This window comes from Saccopteryx leptura, chromosome 1, assembly GCF_036850995.1.
Source record: "Saccopteryx leptura isolate mSacLep1 chromosome 1, mSacLep1_pri_phased_curated, whole genome shotgun sequence".
NCBI lineage: Eukaryota > Metazoa > Chordata > Mammalia > Chiroptera > Emballonuridae > Saccopteryx > Saccopteryx leptura.
Genome location: NC_089503.1, coordinates 355,162,380 through 355,178,151, shown reverse-complemented (window position 1 = coordinate 355,178,151; position 15,772 = coordinate 355,162,380). Strand labels below are relative to the sequence as shown.

At 37.2% G+C, this 15,772-nt stretch overlaps 1 pseudogene; it reads left to right on the top strand.

Moving 5' to 3' along the window:
- Positions 1-3,451: 3,451 nt before the first annotated feature.
- LOC136388447 (tigger transposable element-derived protein 1-like) lies at positions 3,452-6,909 on the top strand (annotated as a pseudogene).
- The last annotated feature ends 8,863 nt before the right edge of the window (positions 6,910-15,772 follow it).

Genomic DNA, 15,772 nt, shown 5'->3' with positions numbered 1-15,772 from the left:
GACGCTCTACCACTGAGCCAACTGGCCAGGGCCAATTCATTTTTAATAATTAAAAAAATTAACACATATAGGAGTTCTAATATTTTTTTCATGCACCATCAGGAGTACCCATATCCTCTCTGTAGACTGTGGTATTGGACAACTTCAACTAAATGCCCTGCCAACACCCCAAAAACAACTTACCCAAAACAAAACAGCTCTCTCTTCTTTATTTTCTACCACAAACTAAAATGTAACCCTTTCTTATGTTCCTATGACTAAATATTAAAAGAAAATGCCAACAATCAAGAAACACTGGACAAGCACATAATAGGTGCCAGCACTGTGCTAGGCAATACAAGGTAAATTCAACCCAAAATGTCAATATCCTTAATATACAATGAACTTTTGTAAGCTGATAAGAGAAAGGTGACCATTTTCTATAAAAGTATTTAAAAGGTTTGATTTTGTTAGTAATCAAATAAGCCACATTTAAAACAAAAAAGAGAGACACCACTTTTTATCAATCAAGTTACACAACATACTTTACATGAAAGCACTTTATATTAGTGAGGGAGAGAATGTCCTTTTTGAAGACCATTTGACAAAATTTATCAAGAGTTTCAGAACTGTTTGTGCTATTTTATTTTAAACTATGATTTAAAATGTCATTTCCATAAATTTGTTCTGAAGAAATAATAATAGATATACAGAAAAATTGATTTAAAAATTAGTCTAGGGAAAAGTTGAGTCAATTTAAATGTCTGACAATCGGGGATTAAGTAAACTCATGTCAGTGGATCCAAAGATGGACAACTGTGTGATTATTAAAATCAGATTGCGGAGGAATATCCAATGATATGGTAAAATGTTCATGATGTAATTGTAAGTAGGTGGAAAAGGCAGGTTGTAAAAAATATAAAAGATTATCTCGATTTTTATAAAAAAAACTATTCATAAAAAATAAGAATGATAAAAAACACATTTTTAACAATGTCTCAAGATGATGTTCTGAGTGATTACAAATTAATATTTTATACTCTTGTATATTTTTAAATTTCTACAATAAATATATGTACATGTATGTATATCTTATTTAGTATAGACATTTTTTAAAATATAAAATGTACTTGAATTTCTATGATATGCAGCCAAAGAGTCCTGTATAGATGCGTCTACACGGTTGCTTTGGCTTCATATCATAGAAAATCCAAATACATGCCTTGTCACTTAACAGATATCTAGAGAACGGGAGTCTGGAACTGGTGGGACAGCTCCAGAGTTATCAATGACTTAGGATACTCATCTCTCTCTGCTCCACCAGTAGAACATGGCTTCCTTCCTCAGGGTCACCCTTTAGGCCATGGTATCTGCATTCCCAGCAGGAAGAAGGATAAAAGAGAGTGGGCAAAGGGTACAATACAACTCCTACTGAGTGGGATCCCCCTTTGGAGTCTTCCTGGAAGCACTCCCCCACAACATCTCATTGCCACCACTATCTGCAAGCTGGGAGCTGGAGACTTGACCTAGACATACATTGCTGCTTGAAGTAAATTCCAGGTTTCCTCTGAGCAAGTAGGAAATAATGGCATTTGAGTAGGCAATTGCAGGCTCTGGTACACTTATGATAATAAAACTGCCTTAAAAACTTTTCTTTAGGCCCTGGCTGGTTGGCTCAGCAGTAGAGTGTCAGCCTGGCATGCGGGGGACCCGGGTTCGATTCCCGGCCAGGGCACACAGGAGAAGCGCCCATTTGCTTCTCCACCCCCCCTTCCTCTCTGTCTCTCTCTTCCCCTCCCGCAGCCAAGGCTCCATTGGAGCAAAGATGGCCCGGGCGCTGGGGATGGCTCCTTGGCCTTTGCCCCAGGCGCTAGAGTGGCTCTGGTGGCGGCAGAGCAACCCCCCGGAGGGGCAGAGCGTCGCCCTTGGTGGGCGTGCTGGGTGGATCCAGTGAGGCGCATGCGGGAGTCTGTCTGACTGTCTCTCCCCGTTTCCAGCTTCAGAAAAATACAAAAAAAAACAAAAAACTTTTCTTTAAAGCATGATGGTGGCAGAACAACAAAAATGGAACCTCTATGAAAGAAAGGGAATGGAGAAAAATTGAAAAATAGGTGTAGATAAAAAGGTAAGAATCACAGAAATCAAAGATTGTTCTGATACCCTTAAGAGGAGAAGAGAGGGCTCGGCAATGGATTCAACTGTCAACAATACAAAGTTTCACATATACCTTAGACCACTTTCCAGAAATAAGTTCAAAGAAAAATGAATTAGAGAAGAAAAATATGAAGGACTATAAATCCTGATACGCCATTTACTCTTTCTTATTGCTTTCCAGGATTCCCAAGAGTTAGAGTTAATCTTGGGAAGAGAGCAGATATTGGCAATTAGAGTCTGTTTCTTCTGTTTCTGCCTGACTAAAAGAGAAATGGTTAAAATTCCCACAATGAAAAATTTGTATCTCAAATAACCAGTTCTATCTGTTTTCCTACACTATGGGGTTGATATTTCTATATAATACTTACCATTAAATAAATTTTTGCCTTTTATATTTTCTATATAAATATGCACATTAATAATATTATAATGTATATAAAATTTTAAAAGAAATTTACATAAATATATATAATTATAATAGACATGTATACAGGGGTGGGCAAAAGTAGGTTTACAATTGCTCATATAAAAAAAATCTGCAGGTTAGTATTATTAAAATAGCTTCATTTCCCTGGCAGTGTGTCTGAGTAGACAGAGCATCATCCAGCCACTGAGGTCGAGGGTTCAAAGCCCCTGGTCAGGGCACATACGAGAAGCGAACAATGAGCATACAACCAAATGGAAAGACTAAGTGGAACAACAAGTTGATGGCTCTCTCCCTCTTCCTCCCTCTCCCTCTGCCACCTCCCTCTCACTTTCTCTTCTCAAATCAATGGGAAAATGAAATAAATAGCTTTATTAATTTAAAAAATTGTCGCTCACAACTGTAAACCGACTTTTGCCCGCACCTGTACAGCTAGTGCTTGACTTACGACCACAATTGGTTCTGACAGACTGGTCGTAACACGGTTTGGTCGTTAAGTTGAGTAGGCTAGATGTACAGTACTGTGAAATGATGTTATAAAAATCTTTAAGTCATATTTTATCATAATTTTCTTTCATTACTGTTATATATCATAATTTTCTTTGTTCATTTTATGCCATTTGTATCATCTTTACACCATTTTGTTTCTTATTTTTACATTCATCAGGTTTAAGTAAAACACTGCATTACCAGTTCAACTGGTTTAATATTTGCAAAGACAATTTTCTCTTGGTAGACCTTGGGAGGGATTTGATGAAAAATATCCAAGACACAAAACACAAATTGCTGTACCGAGTCTGGGATAGTAGTTGAAATGGTCCACGTGTACCATTTCAACTGCTATCCCAGATTCTGCTGGAAGCTGGTCTGTACTGTCATATGCCCAGTTGGGCAATGCTTGCGCTGCCAGACACAGAGCAGTTGTGGCTAGCAATTGTGGTCGTAAAGTCAAATGATCATAAGTTTCATAGGTCCTAAGTTGATTAATACTTGTATATATGTTTTCAAGTCATAAGTTATTCTTCAAAATAATGTCAAAGGTATATTATAAAATTATTTCTAAAAATTATTTTATTTTTATTTTTTCTGACAGAGAGACAGAGAGAGGGACAGATAGGAACAGACAGACTGGAAGGGAGAGAGATGAGAAGCATCAATTCTTCATTGCGGCACCTTAGTTGTTTACTGATTCTTTTCTCATATGTGCCTTGGCCGGGGGGGGGGTGCTACAGCAAAGTAAGTGACCCCTTGACCAAGCCAGTGACCTTGGGCACAAGCCAGCGACTTTGGGATCAAGCCAGCAACCTTTGAGCTCAAGCTAGTGACCATAGGGTCATGTCTGTGATCCCACAATCAAGCCAGCAACCTCGGGGTTTCGAACCTGGGTCCTTAGCATACCAGTCTGACACTCTACTCACTGTGCCACTGCCTAGTCAGGCAAAAAAACAAACAAAAAAAAAAAAACCATATATATATATATATTTCATTTTTAAGTTAAACTTTATATCAGGCACATGATCATTAAAAAATTGGAGCACAGGAAATACCAGGAAACCTTAAAACTAAATAAGCATGAAGGATTTATCTCATCTTATCTGGTTATATAGCTAAAGAAGTCATAAGAAAATACAAGCTAATTGCAAGTATTTCTGAGTAAACAGGATGGTCAAAAAATTTGAAGAGAATTCGATGTGTGTTTAAATGGAACCACAATGTGTATTTTATAGCTAAAGTCATAAGAAAATACAAGCTAATTGTAAGATAAGTATTTCTGAGTAAACAGGATGGTCAAAAAATTTGAAGAGAATTTAATGTGTGTTTAAATGGAACCACAATGTGTATTCTAAAAAGAGCAATTAGGAAATGTGCAAAATTAAAGCATAAAGGTACTCTGTCTCTTCCGAGCAGAAGCTGAATGAAGGCTCATCTTGTGTGATTGTGCTTCCCAGATAATGCATTGGTGTTTTTTTTACAATTGGTGGGACATAAAAATGAGACTAAGAGACATGGACAAGAGTTTGGTGGTTACTGGGGGGAGGGGGGGGAAGGAGGGAGAGGAGAAGGGGGAAAGGGAGGGGCACAAAGAAAACTAGATAGAAGGTGGCAGAGGATAATCCGACTTTGGGTGATGGGTATGCAACATAATTGAATGGCAAGATAACCTGGACATGTTTTCTTTGAATATATGTACCCTGATTTATTGATGTCACCCCATTAACATTAATAAAAATTTATTTATAAAAAAAGGGAAAAAAATGAAACAAAAAAACAAATTAAAGGTTTGTGGCAGCTCTGTCTCAAATAAGTTTATGGGAGCTGCTTTTCTCACAGCATTGGCTTATTTTTGGTAATTTTACATTTTGGTAATTTTACAGTATTTCAAACTTTTCCAATATTATTACATGTGTTATTTTGATCTGTGATTAATGATTGTTGATGTTACCACTGTGATTGCCCCGGTGTGTCACAAGATGCACCCATATAAGGTGGCAAAATTAATTCATAAATGTTTTGTGTGTTTTGACTGCTCCATCAACTGGCCATTCCCCAGACTCTCCTTCTCCTCAGGCCTCCCTGTTCCCGGAGACACAACAGTATTGAAGTAAGGACCGTTGATAACTCTATAATGGCTTCGAGTGTTCAATTGAAAGGAAGAGTCATACATCTGTCCCTTTAGATCAAAAGCTATAAATGATTCAACTGAGTGAGGAAGGCATGTTGAAAGCCAAGAGGGGCAGAAAGCTAGACCTCTTGCAGCAAGCCAACTTGTGAATGCAAGGGGAAAGTTCTTGAAGGAAATGAAAAGTGCTACTCCAGTGAACACATGAATGATAAGAAAGCAAAACAAGCTTATTGCTGCTCATTTGAGGAAAGTTTCGGTGGTCTGCATAGAAAAGCAAACCAGCCACAACATTCTCTTAAACCAAAGCTTAGTCCGAGTAAGGCCCTAATTTCTCTAAATCTATGCGGGCTGAGAGAGGTGAGGAAACTGCAGAGAAAAAGTTTGCAGCTAGCAGAAGTTGGTTCATGAGGTTTAAAGAAAGAAGCTTTCTCCATAACATAAAACAAGGTGAAGCAGCAAGTGCAGGTGTAAAAGCTGCAGCAAGTCCTTCAGAGACGTAGCTAATTATGAAGATGGCTTACTAAACAACAGGTTTTTGGTGTTGATGAAATGGCTTTATATTGAAAGGAGATGCCACTTAGGACTTCCATAGAGAGAAGTCAATGTCTGGCTTGCAAGCTTTAAAGAACAGGCTGACTCTTCTTACTAAGGACTTACTAATGTAGCTGGGGACTTTAAGTGGAAGCCAATGCTCATTTTCCATTCTGAAAAGCCTAGGGTCCTAAAAGATACTGCTAACTCTACTGTGCCTGCGCTCTCTAAATGGACAGCACAGCCTGGGTGACAGCACATCTGTTTACAACATGGTCTGCTGAATATTTTAAGCTCTCTGTTGAGACACATTCCTCAGAAAGAAAGATTCCTTTCAAAATGTTACTGCTCATTGACAATGCACCTGGTCACCCAGGAGCTCTGGTGGAGATGCACAATGAGATGAACGTTATTTTCATTTCTGCTAACAGGGTATCCGTTCTGCAGCCCATGGGTCAAGGAGCGCTTTCTAATTTCAAATCTTATCATTGAAGAAATACATTTCATAAGGCTATGGCTGCCATCGATAGTGATTTCTCCGATGGATCTGGGTGAAGTAAACTGAAAACCGCTAGAAAAGGACTCACCATTCTGGATGCCATAAATAATATTCATGATTCATGGGAAGAGGTCAAAATGTCAACATTCCCAGGAGTTTAGAAAAAATTGATTTCCACCCTCATGGATGACTGATGGGTTCAAGACTTCAGTGGAGACAGTAACTGTGGTGGAAATTGCAAGAGAACTAAACTTAGAACTGGAGGCTGAAGATACGGCTGAATTGCTGCAATCTCATGATAATACTCTAATGGATGAGGGCGAGCAGAAAAAGTGGTTTCTGGAGATGGAATCTGGTCCCGGTGAAGAAGCTATGAAGATTGCTGAAATGACACCACAGGATTTAGAGTAGTACATAAACATAGTTGATAAAGCAGTGGCAGGCTTTGAGAGGACTGACTTCAGTTTAGAAAGATATTCTACTGTGGGTGAAATGCTATCGAACAGTGTTGATCCTACAGAGACATCTTTTGTAAAAGAACAGTCAGTTGACGTAGTAGACTTCACTGTTGTCTTATCTGAAGAAGTTGCCACAGCTACTCTGGCCTTCGGCAAGCATCACCTTATCAGTCAGCAGCCATCAACACGAAGGCAAGATCCTCCACCAGGAAAGATTATGACTCGCTGGAGGCTCAGATGATGGTTAGCATTTTTAGCAGTAAAGTATTTTTATCTTTTTTCCTTTTTGTTGACTTTATTGGGGTGATGCTGGTTAATAAAATTATACAGGTTTCAGGTGCACAACTCCACCATGCACTGTGTGTTCCCCCAAGTCAAGTCTCTGTCCATCACCATTTATTTCCTTATGCCCTCCTCCCTTACCCCCCCCCCCCCGCCGCAGCCATCACTGCACTGTTGTCTGTGTCCATGAGGTTTTTCTTCTTTTCTTTTTTGCTCAATCCCTCCACCCCTCAGCCCCCTGACTCCCACCCCCCAACAGCTGTCAGAGAAAGACAAGTGCCATATGACTTCACCCATACGTGGAATTTAATGAACAAACTGAACAAGCAATTTAGAGACAGACTCATAAATAGAGAGTAATAAAGTATTTTTAATTATTAAAGATATGTACATTACTTTTTAGACATAATGCTATTGTATACTTAAAAGACTTCAGTATATTATAAACATAACTTATATATATATAAACTAGGAAACAAAAATATTGTATGCAACTGACTTTATTGCAATAGTTGCCATATTGCCTGACCTAGAACCAAACCCTTGATATCTCTGAGGCATGCTGTGTACTATTGGGCCTTCCCTTCCATGCCATCCCAGTGATGTGGGTCTTTCTCATTTGAGAAATGGAAACTTCTGTGTAAAGATCCTATTTTGCAAAAAAACAACAACATAGAAATAAAAATATCTGTGAATAATTCTGACATATTCCATGATCAATAGAGGTTCTCTATGTTGTTCTAAAAGTGGCAGTTCCTACCTGTTCTAAGCTACCAGATCTATTAGGAGAAACCCAGTCCTACCAAACACAGAGCTGTCCTTTTGTTACTAAGCAATAGGATGTTGATAATCACAGGAATCTAATTTCCCACTTAATGTCAGTAGTAAATCTGTTCAAGGCAAGACAGCACCATTATCAAAGCAGTTAGCAAATCATTGAAAGGCTACTAAATTATGCCATGAAACCTTTGAATTTATTACCACTTTACATTCCACTGACTCATTTATCTTTGGCACCAGAAAGTGCCTAAATTTTGAATCTTTCTCACCTAATCATTCCTAATCATGCAATTGAACAGCATTTATTAGAAGCCTCAGGAACATTGTGCAATACTGGGAATTTTTCCAAGATATTTCCCTAACCTCTGAGAACTTTATAAACATAAAAATTTACTAAACTTTTTAAATAAAGAAGAATTTTAACAGCTGCCTATTAAATACACAGCCTATTGTTATGTATTATTTATTCCTTGTGGTAAATTTACTGTGTCACAACCCAACAAAGTAGGCACAATTATTGTTATTCTGTAAATGAAGAAACTGAGATTCAGAGAGGTAAATCAATGGAGCCAAGATTACAAAACTAATCATAACGGACACCTGTTTCAAACATAACAACACTACTATGGCCTGCATTGGAGAATAAAGGATCAAATTATCTAAACTGTGCATCAATATAGCACAACTACTGTCAATTTTTTAAAGACATGATTTTTTAAAATAAATTTTTATTAATTTTAATGGGCTGACATTAATAAATCAGGGTACATATGTTCAAAGAAAACATCTCCAGGTTATCTTATCATTCAATTATGTTGCATATCCATCACCCAAAGTCAAATTGTCCTCTGTCACCTTCTATCTGGTTTTCTTTGTGCCCCTCCCCTCCGCCCTCTCCCTCCCTCTCCTCCCCCCCCCCGTAACCACCACACTCTTGTCCACATATATATGGTCAAATAATTTTTGATAAAGGAGCCAACAACACACAATGGAGAAAAGAAAGCCTCTTCAACAAATGGTGTTAGGAAAACTGGAAAGCCACATGCAAAAGAATGAAACTCAACTACAGTGTCCCTTTGTATTAAATTAACTCAAAATGGATCAAAGACCTAAATATAAGACCTGAAACAATAAAGTACATTGAAGAAAACATAGATACTAAACTCATGGACCTGGGTTTTAAAGAGCACTTTATGAATTTGACTCCAAAGGCAAGAGAAGTAAAGGCAACGTTAAATGAATGGAACCGCATCAGACTAAGAAGTTTTTGCACAGCAAGAGAAACTGACAACAAAATAAAAAACCAGCCAACTAAATGGGAGATGATATTTTCAAACAACAGCTCAGATAAGGGCCTAATATCCAAAATATACAAAGAATTCATAAAACTCAACAACAAACAAACAAACAATACAATAAAAAAATGGGAAGAGGACATGAGCAGACACTTCTCCCAGGAAGAAATACAAATGGCCAACAGATATATGAAAAGATGCTCATCTTCATTAGTTATTAGATAAATGCAAATTAAAACTGCAATGAGATACCACCTCACACCTGTTAGATTAGCTATTATCAACAAGACAGGTAATAGCAAGTGTTGGAAAGGCTGTGGAGAAAAAGGAACCCTCATCCACTGTTGGTGGGAATGTAAAGTAATACAACCATTATGGAAGAAAGTATGGTTGTTCCTCAAAAAAGTAAAAATAGAATTACCATATGATCCAGCAATCCCTCTACTGGGTATATACCCCCAAAACTCAAAAACATTGTATGTAAAGAAACATGTAGCCCCATGTTCATTGCAGCATTGTTCACAGTGGCCAAGACATGGAAACAACCAAAAAGCCCTTCAATAGATGACTGGATAAAGAAGAAGTGGCACGTATACACTATGGAATGCTACTCAGCCATAAGAAATGATGACATCGGATCATTTACAACAAAATGGATGGATCTTGATAACATTATACGGAATGAAATAAGTAAATCAGAAAAAACTAAGAACTGCATGATTCCATACATAGGTGGGACATAAAAACGAAACTAAAGACATGATTTTGTATGAATTTGCAACATAAATATATGTTTTACAGATATAGAAGAGCAAAAATTTAAAAATCACTGCAACTGAAGCAAGTTCACATCAATTAACTTCATTTAATCAACTAGGTTAAGGCAAAGTTTCCCAATGCTCAGTAAATAATAGCCATTGTTGATGCTATTATAGAGAAGTGTGCTTTCATGGGTAATTAAATAATATGGGCAGGGAAGGGTCTAAAAACCAAGTCTCAGATCCAAATTTCATGCCCTTTCCTGCCAAACAGATGTGATTAGGTATCTAGAAGTTATCCTACCTTAATTATCCTCCCCAAATGTGTAAAAATTAAAATATCCTCCCTTTTTTTTACTTTGAGACAGCCAGATATGACAATGTAAACTATTAATTCAAGAAGGCCTTTGCTTCCTTTAGTATACCTTATACTTGAATAATTTTCCCAAACCTAGGAATAAAATTCTTTAGGAATATATCCAGCTTAGGTAAATCTTGCCTTTTGAGTCTCCCAGGGGGATCCTGGCTGTCTCTAGTGTAGGTACCAGAGTCAGCCTTGCTGAATACTTAACACAAATCATAGACAAAGTATCAAGGAGGAAAAAATAAGGGCATAGGTGTCAGCTCTCATCAGATTAACTTTATTTTTCTGGATCTGAGAGTAGCTTTACCCAACACAACAATCTTCAGAATACAAAATAAAGTGACTGAGCCATACTCTGTATTTTCAAATCATAAAATGTGTCACTAATGTAAAAAATTTATCTAGCTTAAATATTCTTCATAAATCTCCCTCAGTAACAATTTCCAAAACAAAAAGGCAAAATACAGTCTCTGGTCTGAATTTATGGATTGTCTGTGTCATAAGACAGAAATCTACCCTGACACATTCTTTGAATTGTAAGATATTACACTGTTGAGCCTTTCAGATGATTTATCTTCTGGTTATAAGGCCAATATTTGCATCTTGACTCATTTCTATAGCTACTTTACTGGACTGTTATGACCCAGAACCCAGCATCCAGCATACTGGTATAAAGACAATAAATTGCTAGAATTTTATAAACATTTTATATCTGTTCCTTTGGAACAACTAAAAGGTGCTAACTCTACAACCTTTCTTTGTACAGCTCAGGTCACACATACTGCATTAGAACACCACAGTAAGATAAAATATTTTGGAGTATAGGTATCAGAGGCAGCAAATTCTGTACCAACCATGTTTATATATTTTGTCCATTATATTCTTATTTTATTTTTCTAGGAGAAGATTAGGGGATCAGGGAACGTGCAGATACTTCAGTACTTTCGGTCTTCTGTATATCGTATTTTCATCAATGAAATAAAAGTTGGTTTTGAATCTCATTTGTATAATCAAACAACTTTCCTTGACTTGTTGTTTGCTTTTCTGATGTTCTTTAATAAAAAAATCACGTGCTTCTTTTTTTTATCACTTCATATTCATTTTGAAATATCCCCTAATTTTTGTCAGCAGTATATTTATGTTTAAATCGACACATTATAAAATCAATTTGCAGTTGTCAGCCTGCACCAAAAGATTATGATTTAAGAATTTAAAAAGCTAATTTTCTAATTATCAGATTCAAGTATTTCTTTCTTTTCATTTTTTTTTTTTTTTTTGTGGGTTTTTTTTTTTTTTTTTGTATTTTTCTGAAGTGAAGAGATACAGATTCCTGCAAACCTGACGGGGATCCACCCAGCATGCCCACTAGGGGGCAATGTTCTGCTCATCTGAAGCATTTCTCTGTTGCAATTGGAGCTATTCTAGCACCTGAGATGAAAGCCATGGAGCCATCCTCAGTGCCCAGGACAACTTGGCTCTAATAGAGCCTTGACTGCAGGAGGGGAAGAGAGAGATAGAGAGAGAGAAAGGAGAGGGATAAGGGTGGAGAAGCAGATGGGCGCTTCTCCTGTGTACCCTGGCCGGGAATCGAACTCGGGACTTCTAAACAATGGGATGACACTCTACCACTGAGCAAACCAGTCAAGGCTTCAAGTATTTTTATTTTAAAATATTTAATGGTTATTGTTTCATTAGTTTGCATCATGGCCAATACCAAGATACCTTCAGACAAATGTATGCAACAATATTTGCACTTTATAGCTTCTTTTGATTTTATAAGCATTGTATTATATGATGGTATAAGTACTTTAAAAATTAATATAAATATACATTTTTAGATTTACTTATTCATATGAGAGAGCTACACACACACAGATACAGGAAGAGAAATAAAATCATCAACTTGTTGTAGCAGCACTTCAGTTGTTAATTGATTGCTTTCTCATATGTGCCTTGACCAGTGGGCTTGAGCTGAGCCAGTGACCCCTTGCTCAAGCCAGTGACCTTGGGCTCAAGCCAGTGACCTTGGGTTTCAAGCCAACAACCTTTGGGCTTAAGGCAACAACCATGGGGTTATGTCTATGATCCCACACTCAAGCCAGCGACCCTGTACTCAAGCTGGTGAGCCCGCGCTCAAGCTGGTGACCTCGGGGTTTTGAACCTGGGTTCTCAGTGCCCCAGGTCGACTCTCTATCCATTGCACCACCACCTGGTCCGGCTCATTCTTTTAGATTTAATAACAAATACACAGTGTTCTAATCTATATTTACTAATTCTGTCTTTCTCTTAAATCTGACTCTAAATACTTCAATAACAACATGGGAATTGAAATAGTTTCTTTAATCTGTTTAGTGATTTATGAAGGCAATTTAGTATGATAAAGGAACAAAGCACAGAGTTTAGACTTCAATAGACCTTAAGGAAGGGAGGGAGGGCAGAGGAGGATAGATAGATAGAGAGATAGATAGATAAATAGATACCCTGTTTCCCTGAAAATAAGACCTAGTGCAATTTTTTTCAAGCTTAGAAATATAAGGCCTCCCCTGAAAATAAGACCTAGCACATCTTTAGGAGCAAAAATTAATATAAGACACTGTCTTATTTTGGGGGAAACAGGGTAGATTGTTATACATGGAAATAGAGTCACAAGAAATTCTTGATGGAATTCAGAGTTTGGCTGGTTATGCTGATGTTTGTGATGATATGACTACAGTATATTAATAAATGTTTATTTTTTTTTCAACAATAAGTGTGAATTCTTGTTCAGGGAAAAATAAGACATCCCCTGAAAATAAGACCTAGTGTATCTTTAGGAGCAAAAATTAATATAAGACACTGTCTTATTTTCGGGGAAACACGGTAGATAGGTAGAAATATACATACATAGATTATTTTATCATTTTTTTATGTGAGAGGAGGGGAGATAGTGAGACAGACTTTCGCATGCTCCCCTACTGAGACCCACCTGGCAACCCCAGCTGGAGCTGATGCTTGAGTGCCAAGCTATTTTTAGTTCCTGAGGCTGACGTGCTCAGACCAGCTGAGCTATCCTCAGTGCTGGGGCTACACTCGAGCCAGTAGAGCCACTGGCTATGAGAGGGGGAAAGGGAAAGAAGGGAAAGAGGAAGGGAGAGAGAAGCATATGGTTGCTTCTTTTGTGTGCCCGATGGGGATTGAACGTGGGATGTCCGTACACAGGCCAACACTTTATCCACTCAGCCACTGGCCAGAGCTTTTATTATTGTTTTATATATTCTATTTCTTTATTTATCTCTGATGAATGTTTTATTTATTCTTTTAATTTTAAAGTTATTTAAATATTATTTTTATACTGCTTTATTATTTCCTATTCTTTGGGAGCAAATTCTTCATTCTTTGGTGGTGGGTTTTTATTGTGTGCTTTATAATTTAGTCTGGGAGCTCCTCTTTCAACACACATTCTAGATTATAGAGACTTCCCAATGACCAATTTGATTTTTATTTTTATTTTTAAATTGAAATATAGTTTAAAAACATTAAATATACAAATGTTAAGTGGTAAGCTTGATTATTTTTGTGTATGTATATATCTATGTAACTATCACACACAAAAAAAATATTCAGTTTATCCTTGAACAAACTGAGGGTTAGGGGCACTTATCTCCTATTCAGTCAAAAATTTACAAACAACTTTTGACTCCCTCAAACCTTAGCTATTAATAGCATACTGTTGACTGGAAGCCTTAGTGATAATAGAAATAGTTGACTAACACATATTTTGTATCTCATATGTATTATATACTGTATTCTTTCAATAAAGTAAGCTAGGAACAAGAAAATGTTATTAAGAAAATCATAGGCCCTGGCCAGGTGACTCAGTGGATAAAGCATTGTCCCCGCACACCAAGGTTATGGCAGTAATCTCCGGTAAGGGTGTGTATTAGAAGCAATCAATGAGTACACAACTAAATGGAACAACTAAGTGGAACAATGAGTTGATGCTTCTTTCTCTTTCTTTCTTTCTCTCTCTCCCTCCTTTAGAATCAGCTTTTCAGTTTTTACCAAAAAACTTGTTAGGGTTGTGATTATGATTAAATTGGACATATACATAGATCAATTTATAAAGAATTGACATTTACCCATATTAACTTTTCCAATCCATGAATATGGTAAATCATTCCATTTCTCTGGTCTTTCTTAATTTCTCCTAGAAATGCTCTGTAGGATTTGGTGCACTTATACTAGGTTTATTTTCATTTATATTAATAAGTTTTAGTGCTATGGTAAGTGATAATGCTTTTAATGTTTGTTTCATATAAATATAAATACAAATATAATTGTTTTTGTATATTGACTTTTTATCTAGTGACCTTACTAACTTCATTATTTTTAATATAGTTTGTAGTTTTTTTATATTTCTATGAATGTAATCTTATAACTGTAACTAATGCAGTTTTTCTTCTTTTTAAATCATTATACCCTTTTCCCCTTTTATTTACTGCATTTCTTACACAAGTGTTAAATAGAAGTTATGACAGTGGACATCTTTATCTTATTTTCAGTGTCAAAGAAAAATATTTGATATTTTAACAGTAAGTATGATATTTGCTATAGTTTTCAGATAAATAGCCTATATAATATTTAGAAAGTTGTCTTTATTCCTACTTTTTTTAGAATTTTAATCATTGTCACATACCAGAATTTAAGAAATACTTATCAGCAGCTATTGAGATAATTATATGATTTTATCCTTTAATCTATTAAGGTGGCGAGACCTATTTACTGATGTTAAAAGAACTATTAAGCCCTGGCCGGTTGGCTCAGCGGTAGAGCGTCGGCCTAGCGTGCGGAGGACCCGGGTTCGATTCCCGGCCAGGGCACACAGGAGAAGCGCCCATTTGCTTCTCCACCCCTCCGCCGCGCTTTCCTCTCTGTCTCTCTCTTCCCCTCCCGCAGCCGAGGCTCCATTGGAGCAAAGATGGCCCGGGCGCTGGGGATGGCTCTGTGGCCTCTGCCCCAGGCGCTAGAGTGGCTCTGGTCGCAATATGGCGACGCCCAGGATGGGCAGAGCATCGCCCCCTGGTGGGCAGAGCGTCGCCCCCTGGTGGGCGTGCCGGGTGGATCCCGGTCGGGCGCATGCGGGAGTCTGTCTGACTGTCTCTCCCTGTTTCCAGCTTCAGAAAAATGAAAAAAAAAAAAAAAAAAAAAAAAGAACTATTAAATCAAATTTGCATTGGAATAAATGGAATAAACCCATATGGCAAAATTTTAAATTAGCTGTGTCAATGGCTCTATGGAATTTGCTATTTCAGCTTGGGGTTGTGGTACCACAAGAATAGTCTAAATAAGAATCTATATATAGTAATTGAGAATCATTCTGTAGGTGAAAATTGAGGAATATGATGGAGTTATATTATTCTGATTATAACTCACTTCTCTAAACAGAACTCAGGAGCTTAATAAAACCCAAGTATTCAATAAATTAACAAGTAGCAAAACACATTTACATGTCCTTAAAATTTGTGGATTTTTACTCAGTAAAGTTTTGTAGGCATTGGCTTTGTCTGATGATGTGAGAAATAAGTAAGTGAAGGAGGAATTAGTAAGAGTTACAGGCAGGAACAGGAAGCAAGAAGTATTGAGAGC